The sequence below is a fragment of the Ranitomeya imitator genome, chromosome 2 (genome assembly GCF_032444005.1).
Source record: "Ranitomeya imitator isolate aRanImi1 chromosome 2, aRanImi1.pri, whole genome shotgun sequence".
Classification (NCBI taxonomy): Eukaryota; Metazoa; Chordata; class Amphibia; order Anura; family Dendrobatidae; genus Ranitomeya; species Ranitomeya imitator.
The window spans coordinates 123,394,808-123,404,902 of record NC_091283.1 but is presented as its reverse complement, the minus strand read 5'-3'; the positions used below and the strand labels follow the sequence as shown (position 1 = coordinate 123,404,902).

General features: G+C 44.9%; 1 long non-coding RNA gene across 1 annotated transcript; it reads left to right on the top strand.

Moving 5' to 3' along the window:
• Positions 1 to 5,257: 5,257 nt before the first annotated feature.
• LOC138667229 (uncharacterized) lies at positions 5,258 to 7,442 on the top strand. Its single transcript, XR_011318661.1, has 3 exons — positions 5,258 to 5,342; positions 6,217 to 6,617; positions 7,354 to 7,442. It is a non-coding gene; the product is annotated as an uncharacterized lncRNA (long non-coding RNA).
• The last annotated feature ends 2,653 nt before the right edge of the window (positions 7,443 to 10,095 follow it).

Here is a 10,095-nt window from a genome sequence, read left to right as displayed (position 1 = left end):
TAGGTATGGGCGCATAGCCCCACATGCCTGGAACACCTGCCCACAAATCTCTACCATCTGTAAGGGGATGAAACCTGTATCAAATAACTATACAGGGCCGATGTGAACTACAATATATAATAGTCACACCATATAATAAACCCACAATGAGGCGTGTGCTGCTCAGTAAGAAAACCTTATAATGAGATAAGGCAATGACCAGAGTGAGAAACCAAAAAACACCAAGCGCACAACTAATAAATTGTATAAAATAGGTGTCAGCCGGGGTGCAAAAAGTGGCCAATATACAACCAGAAAAAAAGAGAAAAAGGAGCCACTATATATATATGCACACCACGGACATATGAAACAACAATAACTCATATAAAGTAACAAGAATTTTATTGGCAAACCACACAAAGAAAATTTAAAACATAATTAAAAACAATGCATATAAACAACTTGGTCCCTCCGTTATTATAAACATATAGTGTTATAGTACACAATCATATGCCTGCAAAACAATGTAAAGGGAAAACCTATCCCCTGGCTCATGAGGTCAAAATGGGGACATACCCAAAACCTGGACACAAATACTGACTGCCCTGAGCCACCAAACTGATGGAAAAGTGCATGCAAAAGAGCGGAAAACAGTAGCTAACTGCACAATAACATAGTGACCTACAAGCGATCACTCATAACGGACGCATGGGGGAAAAACCCCAAACAAGAAATAGGCAGTAAGACAGTGCCCAGTACGATTAGCGGGTTAAATAACTCATAATAGAGCCAAGAGGTGCAGTATTACCCAGAGGAGTAACAGAGGACAAAATCCCCATGTGCAGGCACAGCGGAACCAAGGCAACGCGACCCCACGCGTATCACCCTCTGAATAGGGCTTCGTCAGGGGAAGATGTGGTGTGGATACCAAGTCCTGTTAATATAGCAACTAATGATACAGACCTGATGAAGATCAGGTGAGCAGGAGCATGGAGTGGACGGCAATAAGCTGTGTTCACCATTGCACATGCGGCATATAGATCAGACGTACCTCCCTGCAGAGCAGAGAGAGAGCCTGGCAATAACAGTGCGCAGGCGCAGTGTGGCAAGAGGCGCCAATGAGCATGGAGCGGGCAATAGTAAAATGCAGTACTTGTTGTGCCTGAGGACATAAAGTCAAAGACAAATGACAAGCTACCGTCATTTGAAGGAGCACAGAAAGACTCAGGATGTGGGCAAGCTTGTGCAGCCTAATCAGGGGTGCATATACAGAATATCAACCCAAAGGGAGAAAAAAAAAAAAAAAATTATACACACATAGGGCAAAAGAAGTCAAATGACATGAAAAATGTCTAAATCATAAGGGCAAACCCCCCCACTGATGAAAATATATGGGGGGAAAAGGCAAGATAGTGTGAATAGGAAACCGGGAAAAAGGGACAAATTGTCAATCCCTAACCCATGTATACACCAACACATAAAGCCAGATTTATCATTCATAAACATACAAGCCACATTCAGCCCCCGGGGGTATTAAACACATACAGCATGTATAATTCACATATACGCATCATAAAAAATTATTTAATAGAGACCCAAATGCGTGCATATATCAAAATAGTTTTATTAAACAGCACAACATCCGGAATATATAACAATCAGGTTTTACTTAATAAAATATTATATAATATATATTTGCACATGACCCGTAATACGGCCTATAAATATGCTTTTCCTTCTTTCTTTCCTCCTTTTTCCTCCTCCTTCTACTATTTCTTCTTTGCACATCCCCTTTTAGAACCTACAAGGTCAAACAGTAGTCAAATAGACGCCCAGTGATGAAAACATTCCCAAAATGGGAAGAGATGAATCCCGTGTCCGAGTCCTGCCCCAAAGTAGCATTGTTGAAAGAAAAATATATGCCAAGAAACGTACAAGCAAAATGGTTTAGAGTAGGGCGCCCACTACACCAACTAACCATGATCATCAAGCAAGAGAGAAAAACCCCATGAGCCAGGTGTGGAGGCAGTAATGCGCGATATGCAAGAATAGAACAATACGACAGTAATCTGTCCGGTCAGGAGCACCTGAATAGCCACCACATATACGAATAAAACAAATATACAGAATACACCATATACGGGCAGGGCCAGCACATCGGTATGTACAAACCACCATAATACCAAAGCCATACAGAGAATGAATACAAATCACGTATATTCATCGTCCAAGTGGTAATGGATATGAAGAGTGTAACCATGCACCCAGGTGTGCTGAAGAGTTGGTGGAAGGCAACGAATGCGTGATTTTCTTAAAAAGTTTTAATCCCAGATCAACATCGGCATATTCCTCCATAATAGATTCCAAGTAGATTCACCCAGGTAGGTCCTATATAACACCTAGAGAATGGGAAGAAGAGAGAACACAGGCAATTAGCCCAGAAAACCTGTAAACAACAACTCCTCATTGAGACCCGCTGGGGCCACCGACCCCAGATCAAAGATCCATCGGGCCTCGGATCTGAGGAGACGGGGCTTAATAGGACCACCCCTGTTGGAACAGTTGATCCTTTCCAGCCCCACCACTTGTGTATGGGACACACGACCTGAGTGATGGGCCAAAAAATGGGCCGCCACAGGAGTGAGGGTCCTGCCTTTGGCCAGATCAGCTGCGGCCAAGCTGATCGTGGAGAAGTGCTTCTGCACCCTGCGTCGCAACTCCTGCGAAGTCTGACCCACATATACCAGCCGGTAGGGGCAGACTAACGCATAAATAACACAGGTGGTCTTACAGTTTATGTAGGACCGTAATCTGTGCCGACTCCCATCCCGGGGGTTGGTAAAAAAATCCCTCGTCGCCCCTACATGGGCACAGACATTACAACTCCCACATGCAAAGGAGCCATTGAGCCTAATCCCCTGGTTTGTCCTGATGGACTGTCTCACGTAATGACTTCTGGTCAGGAGATCCCTAAAATCTGTGCTCCTTCAAATGACGGTAGCTTGTCATTTGTCTTTGACTTTATGTCCTCAGGCACAACAAGTACTGCATTTTACTATTGCCCGCTCCATGCTCATTGGCGCCTCTTGCCACACTGCGCCTGCGCACTGTTATTGCCAGGCTCTCTCTCTGCTCTGCAGGGAGGTACGTCTGATCTATATGCCGCATGTGCAATGGTGAACACAGCTTATTGCCGTCCACTCCATGCTCCTGCTCACCTGATCTTCATCAGGTCTGTATCATTAGTTGCTATATTAACAGGACTTGGTATCCACACCACATCTTCCCCTGACGAAGCCCTATTCAGAGGGAGATACGCGTGGGGTCGCGTTGCCTTGGTTCCGGTGTGCCTGCACATGGGGATTTTGTCCTCTGTTACTCCTCTGGGTAATACTGCACCTCTTGGCTCTATTATGAGTTATTTAACCCGCTAATCGTACTGGGCACTGTCTTACTGCCTATTTCTTGTTTGGGGTTTTTCCCCCATGCGTCCGTTATGAGTGATCGCTTGTAGGTCACTATGTTATTGTGCAGTTAGCTACTGTTTTCCGCTCTTTTGCATGCACTTTTCCATCAGTTTGGTGGCTCAGGGCAGTCAGTATTTGTGTCCAGGTTTTGGGTATGTCCCCATTTTGACCTCATGAGCCAGGGGATAGGTTTTCCCTTTACATTGTTTTGCAGGCATATGATTGTGTACTATAACACTATATGTTTATAATAACGGAGGGACCAAGTTGTTTATATGCATTGTTTTTAATTATGTTTTAAATTTTCTTTGTGTGGTTTGCCAATAAAATTCTTGTTACTTTATATGAGTTATTGTTGTTTCATATGTCCGTGGTGTGCATATATATATAGTGGCTCCTTTTTCTCTTTTTTTCTGGTTGTATATTGGCCACTTTTTGCACCCCGGCTGACACCTATTTTATACAATTTATTAGTTGTGCGCTTGGTGTTTTTTGGTTTCTCACTCTGGTCATTGCCTTATCTCATTATAAGGTTTTCTTACTGAGCAGCACACGCCTCATTGTGGGTTTATTATATGGTGTGACTATTATATATTGTAGTTCACATCGGCCCTGTATAGTTATTTGATACAGGTTTCATCCCCTTACAGATGGTAGAGATTTGTGGGCAGGTGTTCCAGGCATGTGGGGCTATGCGCCCATACCTATAAGGCTCTGTCCTTGATGTTTTCATTTTTTTTTTTTTTTATTTTTTTTTTATTTATTTTTTTTTGTTCTTTGTCCCCTTTTTTTCTCTTTTCAGTGTATTGATTAAGGAGTGTTTTTGCACGGAACATGGATTGGGAGGCCCGTGAGGCGGCTTGGCAGGCCCTATCTGCCAATATCTTCTCCACTAAGGAGGACATTACCACAGACTCGGACTTTTCAAGACTCTCTACAGAGTTAACAACAGCCCACAGGACTGGTATAAGGCTATGGTGGAATATCCGTAGCCTAGAGGAATATGTCAAAGCTAATATTGTACCCCGGGGTCTAAGGGTTTCCATCTATCCTGCATGGGAGCCCTCCTCAACCTTTCGGACCACCTGGGAACAAGGGCTGCTGAAATGCTCCAACATTATTATCAACATGCTGTTGGAGCATGATAGGGAATTGTTGGCCGTTACAAGGGCTAATATCAGGGATTTGGATACTAAACTATCAAAATTTGATGAGATCAAGGAAGTGCAACCCTTTAAAATTAGACTGAAGGAGAATTTGGATAAATATGATCGGGATATCATGAATAAGAAAAAGTCTAAATTTCTTAGAGATAGAACTGATTTTGAGTCCTCTAGGGCCTTCAAATGGAAGCATCAAGGTAACCAGAGGCAGGTCCCGCCTGTTCAAAAAATGAGGAACATGACACAAGAGACCCCCAGGGGCATGGGCTATACCTCTGGAAGTGATTTTTTATCTTCAGCAGAGAGCGAGCCAGACGCCGTACCCGAAGGGGGCGCAGGCGCCGCTCTGGTATCTATGAGGACCACCAGGTTCGGAGGGCGTCGGCCGCCGGCGCAGAAACACTACAGGAATCACCGCAAATATTAGCACTTACAGCTTCGGAAACAGCCTCTGGAGGAATCATGGCATCAGGTAACACTCTGCAGGTTATTAATCTCACTGACTATGAGCTTTCGGCGACTGAGCTCTCTGTTTTACAGAGGGGTCTTACTTTTTCTCCTGCTCAGACGGCCGATAAGTTCACTTTAATTAAAGATTTATACCTGTTTTGTAGAAATCTTGTTCTCCGGGTACTACATAATCGGCCTCATCTATTGGGAAATTCTGACCAAACTGATCAACAGACACTGCAAGATTTAATCCAGCTGCTCCAGGAGAATGAACCCGACACAGGTAGGAACCGCTTCCCTCACAGGAATCGGTCCAGTGTGACACCTCCATTTTCCTTGGTACCAGCCGTCCGGGTGTTCTTTGAGCTTGTTAAAAAGGATATCATGACCTTATCATCACGAGCCTTGGTCCCCAATAATCTAAGTAAAGAGGAGAAACGGGCCCTTTCTGGGTTGCGTCAAAACAAGACGTTTCTTATCAAGGAGGCGGATAAGGGGGGCAATGTGGTCTTATGGCCGCATGCCCTCTATCTGGAAGAAGCATCACGCCAATTGGAAGATACCAGGTTCTACAAAAAGTTGCCCTCTGACCCCACTCAGGTATTTTCGGTTAGATATAGACAACTCCTGGAGAAGGCTAGAGATCTGGGCATTATTGACCATCATGAATTCAAGTTTCTGTGGGTCCAGTGCCCGGCCACGGCCACTTTTTACATGTTACCAAAAGTGCATAAATGCCTCCTCAAGCCCCCAGGTAGGCCCATTGTGGCCAGTATTGGTAGCCTTTGCGAGAAGGCATGTGTCTATGTGGACTTTTTTCTACAACCCCTTGTTAAAACCTTGCCTTCATTTGTCAAGGATTCAGCCCACTTTATCAAGATCTGCCGGGGCCTCTCACTGCCTTCAGGGGCCCTTCTAGTGACGTGTGACGTAGAGTCACTTTACTCAAATATTAGTCATCAAGATGGGATTACGGCAGTCTTATATTTTCTGGATCAATTGGGCCATTCAGACAGAATGCATGACTCCCTAGTTGTAGACCTCTTGGACTTCATCCTTAGGCACAACTTTTTTCTATTTGATAGAGTTTACTATCTACAGGTATCCGGGGTGGCCATGGGGACGATATATTGATGACTTGTTTTTCGTTTGGACAGGGTCTACGGAGGAGTGTTGTCAATTTATTGACTTCCTGAATACCAACACCCACAACATCTTTCTTACGCACTCCATGTCATCATCGACAGTGACGTTTTTGGACCTGCAAGTCATCCTGGAGAATGGATCAATTGTTACAAAACTATTCCGGAAGCCTACAGCTACAAATAGCCTGCTTGATTATAGGAGCTTCCACCCAGTACACACCAGGATGGGGGTCCCAACGGGCCAATTCCTGCGGGTCAGAAGGAATTGTACGGACGACTCGGATTTCCAAAGGGAAGCAAGGGAGCTCACGACTCGTTTCAAGAATCGGCATTATCCCCGTGGAAGCATCTCCAGGGCATATCAGCGGGCCAGTGCCCATACGCAGGACTCTCTTCTGGAACCAAGGACTAGGGTATGTGATAACAAGCCCAGATTTATTACGGCCTTTAATAACAGTTGGGATAGTCTGGGTGCCATTCTACGGAGACACTGGGGGATTCTAACTACTGACCTGAGCACGTCCAAAATAGTGGGGGAGCGTCCTTTGCTTACTGCCAGAAGGGCCCCAAATTTTAGGGATCTCCTGACCAGAAGTCATTACGTGAGACAGTCCATCAGGACAAACCAGGGGATTAGGCTCAATGGCTCCTTTGCATGTGGGAGTTGTAATGTCTGTGCCCATGTAGGGGCGACGAGGGATTTTTTTTACCAACCCCCGGGATGGGAGTCGGCACAGATTACGGTCCTACATAAACTGTAAGACCACCTGTGTTATTTATGCGTTAGTCTGCCCCTGCCGGCTGGTATATGTGGGTCAGACTTCGCAGGAGTTGCGACGCAGGGTGCAGAAGCACTTCTCCACGATCAGCTTGGCCGCAGCTGATCTGGCCAAAGGCAGGACCCTCACTCCTGTGGCGGCCCATTTTTTGGCCCATCACTCAGGTCGTGTGTCCCATACACAAGTGGTGGGGCTGGAAAGGATCAACTGTTCCAACAGGGGTGGTCCTATTAAGCCCCGTCTCCTCAGATCCGAGGCCCGATGGATCTTTGATCTGGGGTCGGTGGCCCCAGCGGGTCTCAATGAGGAGTTGTTGTTTACAGGTTTTCTGGGCTAATTGCCTGTGTTCTCTCTTCTTCCCATTCTCTAGGTGTTATATAGGACCTACCTGGGTGAATCTACTTGGAATCTATTATGGAGGAATATGCCGATGTTGATCTGGGATTAAAACTTTTTAAGAAAATCACGCATTCGTTGCCTTCCACCAACTCTTCAGCACACCTGGGTGCATGGTTACACTCTTCATATCCATTACCACTTGGACGATGAATATACGTGATTTGTATTCATTCTCTGTATGGCTTTGGTATTATGGTGGTTTGTACATACCGATGTGCTGGCCCTGCCCGTATATGGTGTATTCTGTATATTTGTTTTATTCGTATATGTGGTGGCTATTCAGGTGCTCCTGACCGGACAGATTACTGTCGTATTGTTCTATTCTTGCATATCGCGCATTACTGCCTCCACACCTGGCTCATGGGGTTTTTCTCTCTTGCTTGATGATCATGGTTAGTTGGTGTAGTGGGCGCCCTACTCTAAACCATTTTGCTTGTACGTTTCTTGGCATATATTTTTCTTTCAACAATGCTACTTTGGGGCAGGACTCGGACACGGGATTCATCTCTTCCCATTTTGGGAATGTTTTCATCATTGGGCGTCTATTTGACTACTGTTTGACCTTGTAGGTTCTAAAAGGGGATGTGCAAAGAAGAAATAGTAGAAGGAGGAGGAAAAAGGAGGAAAGAAAGAAGGAAAAGCATATTTATAGGCCGTATTACGGGTCATGTGCAAATATATATTATATAATATTTTATTAAGTAAAACCTGATTGTTATATATTCCGGATGTTGTGCTGTTTAATAAAACTATTTTGATATATGCACGCATTTGGGTCTCTATTAAATAATTTTTTATGATGCGTATATGTGAATTATACATGCTGTATGTGTTTAATACCCCCGGGGGCTGAATGTGGCTTGTATGTTTATGAATGATAAATCTGGCTTTATGTGTTGGTGTATACATGGGTTAGGGATTGACAATTTGTCCCTTTTTCCCGGTTTCCTATTCACACTATCTTGCCTTTTCCCCCCATATATTTTCATCAGTGGGGGGGTTTGCCCTTATGATTTAGACATTTTTCATGTCATTTGACTTCTTTTGCCCTATGTGTGTATAATTTTTTTTTTTTTTTTCTCCCTTTGGGTTGATATTCTGTATATGCACCCCTGATTAGGCTGCACAAGCTTGCCCACATCCTGAGTCTTTCTGTGCTCCTTCAAATGACGGTAGCTTGTCATTTGTCTTTGACTTTATGTCCTCAGGCACAACAAGTACTGCATTTTACTATTGCCCGCTCCATGCTCATTGGCGCCTCTTGCCACACTGCGCCTGCGCACTGTTATTGCCAGGCTCTCTCTCTGCTCTGCAGGGAGGTACGTCTGATCTATATGCCGCATGTGCAATGGTGAACACAGCTTATTGCCGTCCACTCCATGCTCCTGCTCACCTGATCTTCATCAGGTCTGTATCATTAGTTGCTATATTAACAGGACTTGGTATCCACACCACATCTTCCCCTGACGAAGCCCTATTCAGAGGGTGATACGCGTGGGGTCGCGTTGCCTTGGTTCCGGTGTGCCTGCACATGGGGATTTTGTCCTCTGTTACTCCTCTGGGTAATACTGCACCTCTTGGCTCTATTATGAGTTATTTAACCCGCTAATCGTACTGGGCACTGTCTTACTGCCTATTTCTTGTTTGGGGTTTTTCCCCCATGCGTCCGTTATGAGTGATCGCTTGTAGGTCACTATGTTATTGTGCAGTTAGCTACTGTTTTCCGCTCTTTTGCATGCACTTTTCCATCAGTTTGGTGGCTCAAGGCAGTCAGTATTTGTGTCCAGGTTTTGGGTATGTCCCCATTTTGACCTCATGAGCCAGGGGATAGGTTTTCCCTTTACATTGTTTTGCAGGCATATGATTGTGTACTATAACACTATATGTTTATAATAACGGAGGGACCAAGTTGTTTATATGCATTGTTTTTAATTATGTTTTAAATTTTCTTTGTGTGGTTTGCCAATAAAATTCTTGTTACTTTATATGAGTTATTGTTGTTTCATATGTCCGTGGTGTGCATATATATATAGTGGCTCCTTTTTCTCTTTTTTTCTGGTTGTATATTGGCCACTTTTTGCACCCCGGCTGACACCTATTTTATACAATTTATTAGTTGTGCGCTTGGTGTTTTTTGGTGACCCAAATGATGGTACAGCCGCGAGACTTGGGCAAACCCACGACAAAGTCAATCCCGACCATCTCCCAGGGCCTATCTGCCACCGGCAAGGGATAGAGCAACCCAGCTGGCCTTTGACACGGAGATTTATTTTTGGCGCAGGAGACACATGCTAGAATATAATCCCTGACATCCCGGACCATATGCGGCCACCAGTACGTCCTCGCCAGTAGCTCAGATGTCCTCTTTGTCCCAAAGTGTCCACCCACCCTGGACGAATGAGCCCAAGAGAGAACCTCCGGTCACAAATTAATGGGCACAAAAGTCTTGCCTGGAGGCACAGACTCCAGCGAAACCGGCGCTACGGTTCTCAGGCTCTCAGAAGGGACAATAAGCCGAGGCTCCTCTTCCTCCTCTTCAGTTGACATAAGGGAGCGAGAGAGAGCGTCAGCATGAATATTCTTCTCCCCGGCGAGAAAATGAAGAGAAAAGTGGAACCGGAAAAAGAACAAGGACCATCTGGCTTGGCGAGAATTTAGCCGCTGGGCTGTTTGTAAGTAGACCAAATTTTTGTGGTCCGTGTAAACCTGGAAG